At 42.6% G+C, this 13851-nt stretch overlaps 1 long non-coding RNA gene across 3 annotated transcripts in view; it reads left to right on the forward strand.

Annotated features, from left to right (window-relative positions):
* The first annotated feature begins 594 nt into the window (after positions 1-594).
* LOC111535826 overlaps positions 595-13851 on the forward strand; it is a 33289-nt gene continuing 20032 nt past the window's right edge. Inside the window, exons 1-2 of one of the 3 annotated variants that reach the window (XR_002729577.2) lie at positions 595-12147; positions 13680-13769. This is a non-coding gene — a long non-coding RNA (uncharacterized LOC111535826). Of the gene's footprint in view, positions 12148-12207; positions 12238-13679; positions 13770-13851 lie in introns of those variants that run through there. The other 2 variants (XR_002729578.1, XR_002729576.2) reach the window with 2 other exon arrangements.

Raw genomic sequence — 13851 nt, forward strand, 5'->3', positions numbered from 1 at the left:
TAATGTATAAAACAGGAATAATCGTTTATTATTATCTATGTAATACATATTCCATTATCTATTACATTGGATAACAGAATGGGAAGTACCTTGAAGATGGTACTAACCTCAATGTATTACTCCTTTCTAGCTTCTTTGGTTCAAAAGTTTGGTTGGAGGAGTTACAAATTCTGGTTTGAATGATACATTTGGATACTTTATCAACACATCAGAGCTCTCCCTATCCCTTCCCCCAATCTCAAAACCTAACTGAATTAACATCTTCACATTTATTATGTAGTTTATGGAGGATTTTAGCATTAATTATTGCTTGATTTACTCAATATCCCCATGTTATAGATGAGAACTGGAAAACCCATTGAAGTTGTGACTCCTGGTCTAGAAATGAAGTCTACTTCCAGTTAATGTTCTTTCTGGTATATCTTTGCTTTCTTGAAATTTCCCTTTTTTGTCCTTACTGGGTAAATTTTGAACCAACCAAATCACAAAGATGTCGGGCTTTCAATCTTCTAGGCCACGCCTCTTATGCTCTCTCCGCCCTCAGCACCCCCCTCAGTTCTTAAAACGCTGCAATTCGCTGCTGCAGCCATATTTCTTCCTCTCTCGGGGCTGGAAGCTTTCTGACTGAAGATCTCTCTGCACTTGGGGTTCTTTCTAGAACATTTTCTAGTCCCCCAACACCCCTTATGGCGTATTTATTTAAAAAATCACCTAAATTCCATAAAATATTTTTTAAAATTCTATACTTTCTCCTAGTGTTTTCTTGACACGTCCTCCATATTTTTTTTAAAAAAGTATTTGGAATATTTTGAGGCAATTTTTAATTTTTAAGGAATTTTTTTTTGGAATCATTTTTGGTTGACATCTTTGATTTTGTGGATCAGTTTTCCACTCTTCCACTTTCTTTTCTATATTTTGCCCATCGGGGCTGCGGATACCTGGTTTTATTATTTTTTCTTTGCCCAACGGGGTTGTGGATACCTACCTTTTAATTCCTTTTTATTCGCCCATCGGGGCCGCGGATACCTGCTTTTTATTTTTTTTTTTCCTTAGCCCATCGGGGCATCGGATACCTGCTGATTCCCTTCTCCTCTGACCCCCCAACACTCTGGCCCATCGGGGTGACGGATACCTGCTTTTTAAAAATTTTCTTTTTTTGGCCCATCGGGGCTTCGGATACCTGCTTTAATTTTTTATTTTTCCTTGCCCATCGGGGCCTCGGATACCTGCTTTAATTTTTGTTTTTCTGGCCCATCGGGGCCGCGGATACCTGCTTTGATTTTTTTTTTTCATCGCCCGTCGGTGCTTTTTATGGATGAAAAAATGTTGGTTTTGTGGGTTGTTGCACTCTCTGGAATATCTACACTTTTTTTGCTGCTGATCATTTGGTGGTGTGTGAGTGTACCTATGGCTTTGGCAGGGAATGACTCTGCAGTTAAGCTAAGGGCGTGGAGGAAAAGTGGCCGCCATTTTAGATTTGCCGCATAACTCAGCTTAGGGCTAGTCGTTTGTGCTAAGTTTAAACTAGGGAGGCAAGATGGATGATAGGTCAGGCAGAGGAAGTCATGTGCATTGCATGAGCTAAACCTGTCTGAATGAGTTGATTTGGGGCTTGTTATGAGCTTTGCGTGATTGTTGTATCGGGAGGCAGTAAGACAGAATTGTCTTTTGTCAGTACAAGGCACTAGTTGAAAATGAAAGGTTAGAAAAGACTAAGGTGCAAGGCTTAAAATGGCGATTTTGACATTGCGGCATTGCTCAGCATGGCGGGCTGTGCTTTGTTAGGTTGTCCAAAATGGCGGATCCAGTTCTGTCGCAGTGTTCAAGTGGCGGGAAGGCCACATCATGATGGGCGAGGCTTTGTTAAGTGGTTAGCATGGTGGTGGACATGTGCGGTCACACAGGAAAAGATGGCGGCTAAAGGTCTTGCCGCAGTGTAAAACATGGCGGGCCTCTTTGTCTTTGCTGTGTGCTTTTCGTGTTGGGTTTTGCCGCAGGGACAATATGGCTGGCGTTGTCATGTGTATATCATGGCTTTTGTCACGTGGACATCATGGCGGGCTTTTGCTCGGTGCAATCTTGGCGGGCTTGCCGCATTGTTAAAGATGGCGGGTTTTGCCGCCTAGTGCCATGCAGAGCGGGAGAGAAAGTGGGATGGACAGTGCTGGATTGTCGCATAACCCAACCAATTAGAAATGGGGGTGGAATTGATCACAGCCAATTAGAGCAGAAGATGGAATTAGACTGATGACACACTGTCCAGCTACTCAGCGAGCACTTGGGTGAATTAGCATAGCACTTCGCAGCTGTCTTTAGCCAGTAAAAGAAAGAAGTGGAGGGGCCACGTGTATGTCTCCCAGTGGGCGGTACACCAGGTGTTTTCAAGGTCTTTTCAAGGACATTTGGCCTTTCCACCTCTGTCCCCTCATTTGTCACCTCCTGTCCAGTGCTGCCTCTTGCAGTGCTGGATATCTGGCTGTGTGGTCTGAACCTCACTCCATCCCTCTGTATTGGTGCCTCACCTAAGGCTAAGTATACTTCCCCCCCCCCCCCCCCACTCCCCCAACTCCCTACCCCCCCACCGCCCCACCACCTCTGGTCTGCCCTGCACTGCACTGTGGCCATGCGCAGTGCTCCAGGCCTGCTTGGTGTGGACATGGTGGTGACCCGTGTCAAGGACCAGAATGGATCACAGATGATCGTTGGCCAACAGGTGGCAGAAGAGGAATTCCTGCCTTCCTCAAGAGGAACACCTACCCCTTGGCTTATGCTGGGGTCGGATTTTGATTTATATTTATCTTTTGGATGTCAGTCATACAGTCTGATTTTGTGGTTTGCTAGTGTTTGAATTTAAGTCTTAAGTGACTGTTATAGAAATGTATTAAGAGGCTTTATTTGTAGAATTCATTTTAATTACATTTAATGAGTTTTTATTTTGAGTTCCTTAAAATTCCTTAAAGGTTTTAGTTTCTCTTTACAAATTCCTTAACCTTTTGGCAGTAGATAGTCAAAGTCAAATCATTTCTAATTTTTAAAAAATGTGCTGATTATTTTCTTTGAAATTGACTTAACTACTTTCCTTTGGATTTTGAAGAGTCTGTAGCACAGAAACAGTTAAAAATTTAACTTCATGATCTAATGTTAAAAAGAGTGTTTGAAGGTTTACACAGGTCCAGGCCTTGCTTTGTTCCCATCCTTGATGCTGCACTAATTGACTAATCACCTACTTATCAGGCAGGAGACTTGAATTGCTGTGGTCTGGTGTCCTCTATTCAGACTTATATGGGAGTATTAATGTCCACATTTCAATTTTTTGTTGTATTCTGCCTGCCTAGCATCCAGTTTCTCCCCAGCCCTGCTCCCAGCAAACCCCCCTAGTCTAGCCCCAGCCCTTCTCCCACCCCACCCCAGCCCTGCCCCAGCCCCTGCCCCAGCCCCAGCCCGACCCCAGCCCCAGCTCCAGCCCCCTAAGCCCCCAGCCCTAGCCCCAGTCCCAGTGCTAGTTCCTCAGTCCCACCCAGCTTCTCTGGAAAGTCACTCTAATTTTCATTGATTCAGTGCTCAAAATAAGTTGTCCATTGCTCATCCTATTATACTGGAATATTCTGTTTATCCTTGGCATTGCTGATCTTCAGTACTGACTCCTTGACCATTTTCAGTTAATGCATACAATCCCATTTGTCTGTGATCTCAGAACGGAATTTCTTTACTCAGCACGTTGAAGTTAGGGAATGTCAATTGAGAGCCTTCTATCAGAGCATTATTGCCCACAATTTGAGTCACTAATCATTTTCCCAATCCCCTGCCCTTAAAGGAGAAACCATTTCTCTGTCATTGCTTCTGTAGTCACAGTCCCAATTTTGAGTAGTGACCTTTTATTGTGTACTGTGTTGGCCACCTAAAACTCTTTGCATTGAGTAAAATTCTAATTGCCAATAATCCTACCCACTGGATTAGACAGCACTCTGAACCCCATTTGCATTCAGCAGGGGGTCTCAGACAACCCGTCTTTTGTTGGACAGTAAAAATGCTCAGTCCCAATTGTCATAGCTTTGCGTATTAAACAAAGGCACCCTACTGCGCTTTTTGCTGTGCTTCTGGAGAATCCTGCTGTTCTTGGACAATTAAAGAACAAAGTAGTAATTGCTAATTGTCTCACCCATTAATCTTGAAGGCTACCAGTCGCCCTTGCATTTGCCTTGAGGCAGTGCTGACTACCTGAGATTTAAGAGTTTCTTAAATTATTGAGTAAAATCCCAATTATCCATAGTTCTGTTAGTTACACTATGGCCTTTGTAAACATCTTTGCGTAACAGCAGAGGGACTCATTCTTAGAGCCCCTTCCCTTGGAATATTAATGGATACAATAGTAATTATTCATGGTTCTGCCTAACAAGAGAGACTCACTTATATGTATGCCCTTATCATTGCTCCTAGGTAGTGTGAACTGCCTATCACCTGGCATTAGTATGTAAAACACTAATTGCCTATGGTCCCACTCGTTAGTCTAGGATATCCCCTTTGCCATTGCTGCCGAGTTCTGACTACCCAAGTTTCCTTCTCTTAAACAGTTGATATGCATAATTGCATATATTCATGGTTCTGTGCAATAAAAATGGATTCCCACCCCATCCCACCTTCTGTGGGATATTGCTAACGAGTGCAGATTATTCAGTAACAGCCCTTGGACAGTTAATTTGCACAATTGCAATTGTCCAAAGTCCTGTCCATTAGAAAGGGACTCTGTATCCTATTTGCATGTTACAATGTGGGCTGATCACCCAAGGACTCTTCTTGTGCATTGATGTTCATAATTGTGTTTGTCCACGATCTTGTGCACTAACCCTGCCACTCCCTTTGTATTCCAGCAGGGGACCCTTACTACTTAAGACCTCTGTACTAGGACAGTTTATGTGCACAATCCTAAGTGATTAGAACTGAGTCTTTTATATCATGGTCCCTGCATCATCTTTGCTTTACATCAAGAGGGTGCTGGTTACCTAATGCCCTTCCTCCAGAAATTATTGATGTGCAAAATGCAATTTCCCTATCTGCTGTTAGTCTGGGGTCTCATCCCCTCATATTCCTTTTGTTCTACAGCAGGGGGTACTTGGGACTGTTAATGCGCATAATTGCAATTATGGTCTTTTCCATTACATTAAGATCCCAACCCTCTTAGCATTACAGTAGAGGGTGCTAATCACAAAGACTTTTCTTTTGTACTGTTAATGTGCTACTTGCATTTGTCCCTCTTCCTGTGCACTAAAGACCCCACTTACTTCCCTTGTGCTCAGGACTGGATGACCTCTACTCAAGACCTTTGCACTAGGATAGTTAATGTGAACCATGGCAGTTCATCACAGCAATGTCTTTCAGATCAGATCCATTGTACCCTCCTTGTTTTACAGCAAGGGATATTAATTACCCATGTTACCTTTTCCTGGGACTATGAATGTGGAAAATTCCAATGTTTGTGGTCTCTCCCTTTAAACCAATATTCTACGCCTTTTATATTATATAAAGGGATGCTGGCAACCCAAAGTCCTTCTCTTGGGACTCTTAATGTGTATATTTCTAATTGTCCACGACTCTTAATGTGCATATTTTCAATTGTCTGTGGTACCTCCCAGTAAGCTAATATCTTGACTTCTCAGTATCATAGCAGGGGGTACTGATTTCCTGAAGTCTTTCTTGAACTTCCAGTGTGCAAAATTGCCCTGAGGCCGGGTGTGGTGGCTCACACCTGTAATCCCAGCACTTTGGGAGGCTGAGGTGGAAGGATTCCTTAAGGCCAGGAGTTTGAGACCAGCCTGGCCAACATTAAAGAAAAATAAAGTAAAACAGTTGCCCTGGAATCCCATCCCCTCACCCCTCCTTGGCATAGCAGCAGGAGTGCTAACTAGCTAGTGCTACTTCTCCTATACTGCTTAAATGCGCATAATTAACAGTAGTTGATGTGCCTCTATGTTAGAGTGGAATTCCCGCTTCCTTGCTCCATTTGCATTACTGCAGGAGCTTCTAACTAGCCTGAATTCATTCTCTTGGACTGTTAATGTGCATACTTATATTTGCTCCTGTACCTTTTTACCATGTAAGGACCCCACCCACTCTATTTACATCCCAGCGGGAAGTACCTACTACTTAAGACCCTTCGACTAGTAAAGTTAGCATGCATAATCTTAGTTGTTATACACACATTTTCATTTGTATACAGCTGTGCCTTTTATCAGGACTCCTGTACTTATCAAAGCAGAGAGTGCTAACCAATATTAAGTCCTTCTTCGGACCGTAGATGCATGTAATTGCAGTTGTCAGTGGTCCTTCAATTAGACTTGGGTTTCTGACCTTTCACACCTTCTTTGCTTTATTGCATGGGGGTACTATTCACTTAAGGCCTCTTTCTCAAACTGTTAATGTGCCTAATGACAATTACATTAGGATCCTTCCTTTTGAAGGACAGCATGGTTGGTGACACCTAAGGCCCCATTTCTTGGCCTCTCAATATGTGTGACTGTATTTGTCCAGGTTGCTATGCACTAGTGAAGGGAAGTGCTCCCCTCATCACCACTTTTCCCTTCCAGCAGGAAGTGCCCACCCCATAAGACCCTTTTATTTGGAGAGTCTAGGTGCACAATTGTAAGTGACCACAAACATGCCTCTTGGACATTAATGTGCGTAATTGCACACTGCTCATTCCATGTGAATAGGGTCCTACTCTCCGACCCCTTTTGCACTACAGAAGGGGTGCTGATAACCAGGTTCCCCTTTCCTGCCATGTTATGTGTGATTATAATTGTCTGGGATCCTATGCACTAGAAAAGGAGGGTCATCTCCACATACCTCAGTCTCACCTTTCCCTTCCAGCAGGGAGTGCCCACTCCATAAGACTCTCAAATTTGGACAGTCAAGGTGTGTAATTGTTAAGTGAACACAACCATGCACCTTAGACATGGATGTGCATAACTACACACAGCTCATCCTACCTGAATAAAATCCTACTCTCAGACCCCTTTTGCAGTACAGCAGGGGTGCTGATCACCAAGGCCCCCTTTCCTGGCCTGGTATGCGTGCGATTATGTTTGCCTTGGTTCCTGTGTACTAGATGTGGAAGCCTCGCCTGCCACACCCCCACCCCAATCTTTCTTTCCCTCCGGCAGGGAGTCCCTGTTCCGTAAGACCCTTACATTTGGACAATCAAGGTGCACAATCGTAAGTGACCACAGGCATGCACCTTGGACGTTAATGTGCATAACTACACGGCCCATTTCATCTGAATGAGGCCCTACTCTCAGACCCCTTTTGCAGTACAGCAGGGGTGCTGATCACCAGGGCCCCTTTTCCTGGCCTGTTACGTATGTGATTACATTTGTCTGGGTTCCTGTGTGTTAGACATGGAAGCCTCCCCTGCCACACCCCACCCCCAATCTTCCTTTCCCTTCCGGCAGGGAGTGCCCCTTTCATAAGACGCTTACATTTGGGCAATCAAGGTGCACAGTTGTAAGTGACCACAGGCACGCACCTTGGACATTAATGTGCGTAATTGCACATGGCCCATCCCATCTGAATAAGGTCCTACTCTCAGACGCCTTTTGCAGTACAGCAGGGGTGCTGATCACCAAGGCCCCTTTTCCTGGCCTGTTATGTGGGTGATTCTATTTGTCTGGGTTCCTGTGTACTAGACAAGGAAGCCTTTGCCCCCCTCCGCCCCCACTCCCAGTCTTCCTCTCCCTTCCAGCAGGGAGTACCCTCTCCATAAGACCATTACATTTGGACAATCAAGGTGCACAATTGTAAGTGACTACAGCCATGCACCTTGGACATTAATATGCGTAACTGCACATGGCCCATCCCATCTGAATAAGGTCCTACTCTCAGACGCCTTTTGCAGTACAGCAGGGGTGCTAAATCCCCAGGGCCCTTTTTCCTGGCCTGTTATGTGTGATTATATTTGTCCCGGGTTCTGTGTAATAGACACGAAAGCCTCCCCTGCCACACCCCACCTCCAATCTTCGTTTCCCTTCCAGCAGGGAGTGTCCACTCCATATACCCTTACATTGGGACAATCAAGGTGCACAATTGTAAGTGCACAGGCACGCACCTTGGACACTAATGTGCGTAACTGCACACGGCCCATCCCATCTGAATAAGGTCCTACTCTCAGATCCTTTTCGCAGTACAGCAGGGGTGCTGATCACCAGGGCCCCTTTTCCTGGCCTGTTATGTGTGTGATTATATTTCTTCCGGTTCCTGTGTAATAGACATGGAAACCTCCCCTGCCACACTCCACCCACGATCTTCCTTTACCTTCCGGCAGGGAATGCCTGCTCCATAAGACCTTTACATTTGGACAATCAAGGTGCACAATTGTAAGTGACCACAACCATGCACCTTGGACATAAATATGTGTAACTGCACATGGCCCATCCCATCTGAATAAGGCCCTACTCTCAGACCCCTTTTGCAGTACAGCAGGGGTGCTGATCTCCAAGGCCCCTTTTCCTGGCCTGTTAACGTACGTGATTATATTTGTCTGGGTTCCAGTGTATAAGACATGGAAGCCTCTCCTGCCCCACCCACCCCCAATCTTTTCCTGCTGGCAGGGAGTGCCTGCTCCATAAGACCCTTACATTTGGACAGTCAAGGTGCACAATTGTAAGTGACCACAGCCATGCGCCTTGGACAATAACGTGTGTAACTGTACACGGCCTATCTCATCTGAATAAGGTCCTACTCTCAGACCCCTTTTGCAGTACAGCAGGGGTGCTGATCACCAAGGCCCATTTTCTTGGCCTGTTACGTATGTGATTATATTTGTCCGGGTTTCTGTGTACTAGACAAGGAAGCCTCCTCTGCCCCACCCTACCTACCTGTAATCTTCCTTTTCCTACCAGCAGGGGGTGCTCACTCCATAAGACCCTTACATTTGGACAATCAAGGTGCACAATTGTAGGTGACCACAACCATGCATCTTGGAAATTGACGTGCATAACTGCACACGGCTTATCCTATTTGAATACGGTCCTACTCTCAGACCCCTTTTGCAGTATAGCTGGGGTGCTGATCACTCAGGCCTCTTTTCTTGGCTTGTCTGTATTCTTGTGTACTAGCTAAGGACACCTTCTCATGGACGGACTCCCTTTGCTTTTCAAGAAGGAGTACCTACTACTTTAAGATTCTTATATTTGTCCAAAGTACATGGTTTTAATGGACCACAACAGTGTCTCTTGGACGTTAATGTATATAATCACCACATGGTGATTAAACAATTAAATTAAACACCTAATTAAACAAGGTCCTACCCTCTCACCCCTCCATTTGCAGTATACCAGGGTTGTTGACCCCTAAGTCCCGTTTTCCTGGCTTATTGACATGCATAATTGCATTTATGTGGGTTCTTGTGCCCTAGACAAGGATGCCCCACTTCTTTTCAATAGTGGGTGCCCACTCCTTATGATCTTTACATTTGAACAGTTAATGGTAATAATTGCAGTTGTCCACAACAGTATCACTTCTAGGACCATTGCACCTCTTTTGCATTACTGTGGGATATAATGCTTGCCTGCAAGGCCCCTTCTAGTGGACTATCAACATACATAATTGAAATTTTCTTTTGTCTTTGTCAGTAGATTAAAGTCATACCCCATCACCTTTCCTTTGTAGTACAGCAGGGTGTCCTGATCAACCAAAGTCCTGTTACTTTGGACTGTTAATATGCGCAATTACATTTGCTCCTGGTCTGTGCACTAGATAAGGATCCTGCCTACTGTCTTAGCGTTTTTAGCAGGTAGTGCCCACTACTCAAGACTCTTTCACTTGGAATGTTCATGTGCACAAACACAATTCTCTAAGCATGTTCCTGTACCACCTTTGCTTTAGAGCAGGGGGCTGATAATCACTTAGTGCCCCTTCTCTTGGACTTAATATGCATTAATGCAATTGTCCACCTCTTCTTTTAGACTAAGACTTGATCTCCACATACTCCCCTTGCATCAGGGGCATATTATGAATGAACCCTTTTCTTTTAATATTAATGTCACAATTTTATTTGTGGACCTGTGTAGTAGAAAAAGACTATATGTTCCTTCTACTACCCTTTGGATTGCTCCTGAAAAGTGCTAACTACTCATAATCTCAGCTCTTGGACAATTAATATGCATTAATAACAATTATCAAGGGCATTGATCATTAGATAAGACTCCTGCCTCCTCGTGCATACATCAGGGGTACTGACCCACTAAGGCCCCTTGGACTGTTAATGTGAATATTTGCAATTATACATGTCTCCTTCTGTTAGAGTGGGATATTATGCCTTAGTATCCCCTTTGCATTACTGCAGGGGCTGCCAACTACTCAAAACTTTTCCTGGGACTGTTAATAGGCACAATGGCAGTTATCAATGGTTTTTTCCCTCACTGATCTTGTTAAGCAAGCACCGCACCCCACTCTTAGTTTCCCATGGCGTAATAAAGTATAAGCATTGGAATATTCCATGCACTTGTCCATCAAACAGTGGACCATACTCCCACCCCTTCTGCATTGCACCAGTGTGTAAAATCACAGGTAGCCATGGTGTCATGCTTTATGTACGAAGTCTTCCCTCTCTGCCCCTTGTGTGCCCTTGGCCCCTTTTTACAGACTATTGCTCACAATCTTAGGTATCCATATATCCAGATATTAGATAAGATTGTGCTCTCTCCCTCCTCCCTTCCCCCTGCCCTGCCCCATTTGCCTCTTTGCTGGGTAATGTTGACTGGACAAGGCCCTTTCTCTTGGATTTAAAAAATACTCAGTTGCACTTTCCTTGGTCCCATCCATTATACAGGAACCCCTCTACTTCCGTTTGCATTGCTTCTGAGTATGCTGACTACCCAAAGCCCCTTCTGTGTTATTAATGAACACAGTACTGATTGTCCCATTTTTCAGCCCATCAGTCCAAGATCTCCCTACCACTTTGGTGTGTTTGTGCGGTGTTGACTATGAAAAGCAGGCCTGAACTAGGTGGATAAGCCTTCATTCATTTTCTTTCATTTATTAATGATCCCAGTTTCAATTATTGTCAGATTCTAGGGACAAGAACCATTCTTGCCCACCTCTGTTCTGCTTTACTGTGCGAAATACTCAAGGCAAGTCAGACCCAGGGAGCTGGATTGCCATCCTTTATTTTGTGTTTCCAGTATACACTATCAAATTGTCTCCCCAGGAAGGAAGGTTGGCACTTTCTCTGCATTCTTCTTTCCAGAGCAGATTGCCTGGTTAAGAATCTCTTGTTGTTCCCTTTGTATATTGTTATTGTAAAGTGCCAAATGCCAGGATATAGCCAGAAAAATTGCTGCTATTATTATTTAAAAAAAATTTTTAAGAAAGACATCTGGATTGTAGACTGGACTCAGTAACCTGGTCATTATTTTTTTGAAGCCAAAAAATCCATTTATACTATGTACCTGATGACCAGTGTCTCATTTTAACTGAGGGTGGTGGGTCTGTGGATAGAACACTGACTCTTGCTACTTTAATATTATCAAAGGTGTTCTAGAGTGGAACTCTTAAGACCAGTATCTTTGTGTGGGCTTTACCAGGATTCATTTTTAGAAAAACTACCTGAATTTTATAATCCTTAAATTTCTTCATCTGGAGCACCTGCCCCTACTTATTTCAAGAAGATTGCAGTAAAACGATTAAATGAGGGAACATATGCAGAGGTGCTTTTAAAAAGCATATGCCACCTTTTTTTATTAATTTGTCTATCATATAAAATGAAGCATTTAATTATACTAATAATTTGAAGTAGTTCGAAGTACCACACTGAGGAGAGGACTTAAAAATGATAAGACCAGTTCCCTATTTTATAAGAAAAATAAGCCAAAATTAAATATTCTTTTGGATATAAATTTCAACAGTGAGATAGCTGCCTAGTGGAAATGAATAATATCCTAGCCACTAGTGTACAGGGTGTTTTGTGGCAAAGGAGTATGTAACATGGAACTGCTCAAGCAAATACCTAGTCACAACAGCAGTTCTTTGTAATAACTGAAAAAGAATATTGTTTCTCTGAGAAGGATGTCAAAAGATCGGCCCAGCTCAGGGAGCAGTTTGCCCTACTAGCTCCTCGGACAGCTGTAAGAAGAGTCTCTGGCTCTTTAGAATACTGTAAGTACTACTTTGTAGCTATTAAGTAATCTTTTTCCTATTCTATTTTCTTTCTCTTAGATGCCACCTATAGAAAAGTCAGAGGGTCCAGTAAGTTTCTTTCCTTCTTCCCACCTCATCTGCAATATATATATAGATAGATAGATAAATAGATAGATAGATAGATAGATAGATAGATAGATAGATAGATAATAGATTCATACATACATAAATACATGTATGTGAGTTAACCAGCAGAACTGTAGAATTAATATTGTGGACCCAGCTCTATGCTAGGTTACATTGATAACCTGGGTGGGAATGATATCATCCTATGTAATTCCATTCCTGAGATGGTTTTATTGTTGAGGAGCTAATATAAGCACATTTGAAATAACTTTAGAAAATAATAATAAAGTGCTGTTTTGTGTGAATCATAAGTAGTAGTTTTAAGAAGGGAACCCACAAGGATTTGAAGTTGATAGAATAAACTTAAGGAAGTGGGGTTGCTTTTTCTCTTTAAGCAAAGATAGGATTAATATTGCAGCCATCTGGATAGTCCAGTTGGTTTATTTTAATTTCATTTGCTTTTTACCTTTGGAGCCGTGGAAAGAGATGAAAGGGATAGGGCATAGCCATTGTGTTTGGCTTTTTGCCAAGGTTGGCAAATTAGTGATTGTTAAATCTCATAAGCTTGAGTATTTTAAAGTTCAAAGATTGAAGGTATGAATCTAATACTTCGGCTCTTTCCACAATTTTACTGCATTTCTGCCCAAGAACACATAACCATGGATAATGCATATCATAAATACTTTTTTAGTTTAGAATCTTTTTGCCAAGAGCGTAGTGGAGAAGTGAAGTCAAAACCTTGACCTTCCTTGCCTACTTTATGCTGTAGTTTGTATACCCTCTTTCCTCCCAGCTTTTGTAAAGCTAAAAGCAGCTTAGCCTCCTTAATGTTTTCCAACTGAAAAAATATTGTTTAACATAACATTTGAAACTTTTTTTCTGGTGCACATTCATGCATCGCAGCAGGAGCAACGAGAACCATATAAATGAACTGGCTTCACTTATAGCCCATTTTAATTCACATCCATATTTCCTCATGGCTTGTTTCCATGCCCCCCACCCCCACTCCAGATGCTTAACAACATTGTCTGGCTGACTGGGGGTAATATACATCATGGTCTTGAGCCTTCTTGGAAACATGGTCTGTGCCATTGTTTCTCAAACTCAAGTAATGCTTCATGATGAAACACCTAAGGAACAGAATTTTCTGAGATCCTAAAAAAATGTGTTTTGAGGAACACTGACTTAACAAAGGTATTTGAAATAGAAATATGTTTTACAATTTCATGTTGTCTTTGTCAAAGATGTGTTTTATATAATTTATGTAGAACTTGGGGATCCATTAGAATATATCCACAAATCCCCAGGGTTATCACCCCAATTTGAGAAATACTGGTCTATGCTTATGAAATCTTGGATTGCTAATTAAATTGTCATTCGTTGTCGACATACAATTATAATTATTATTGGAATTTGTTTTAAAGGAACGAATTTAGAGGTGATTCTGTACCTTAACTCAAGAGGAAGGATGGCTTGCTTTTAGGTGGATTGATTCTGCTAGATAGCATCCAAAGGTGAATCTTGAAGCTGTATTTAAATTCATTGCTTGAAATAATTTCTTTTTTTTTTTTTTTTTTTTTTTTTTTTTTTTTTTTT

The sequence above is a fragment of the Piliocolobus tephrosceles genome, chromosome 12 (genome assembly GCF_002776525.5).
Source record: "Piliocolobus tephrosceles isolate RC106 chromosome 12, ASM277652v3, whole genome shotgun sequence".
In the NCBI taxonomy this organism is placed as follows: Eukaryota; Metazoa; Chordata; class Mammalia; order Primates; family Cercopithecidae; genus Piliocolobus; species Piliocolobus tephrosceles.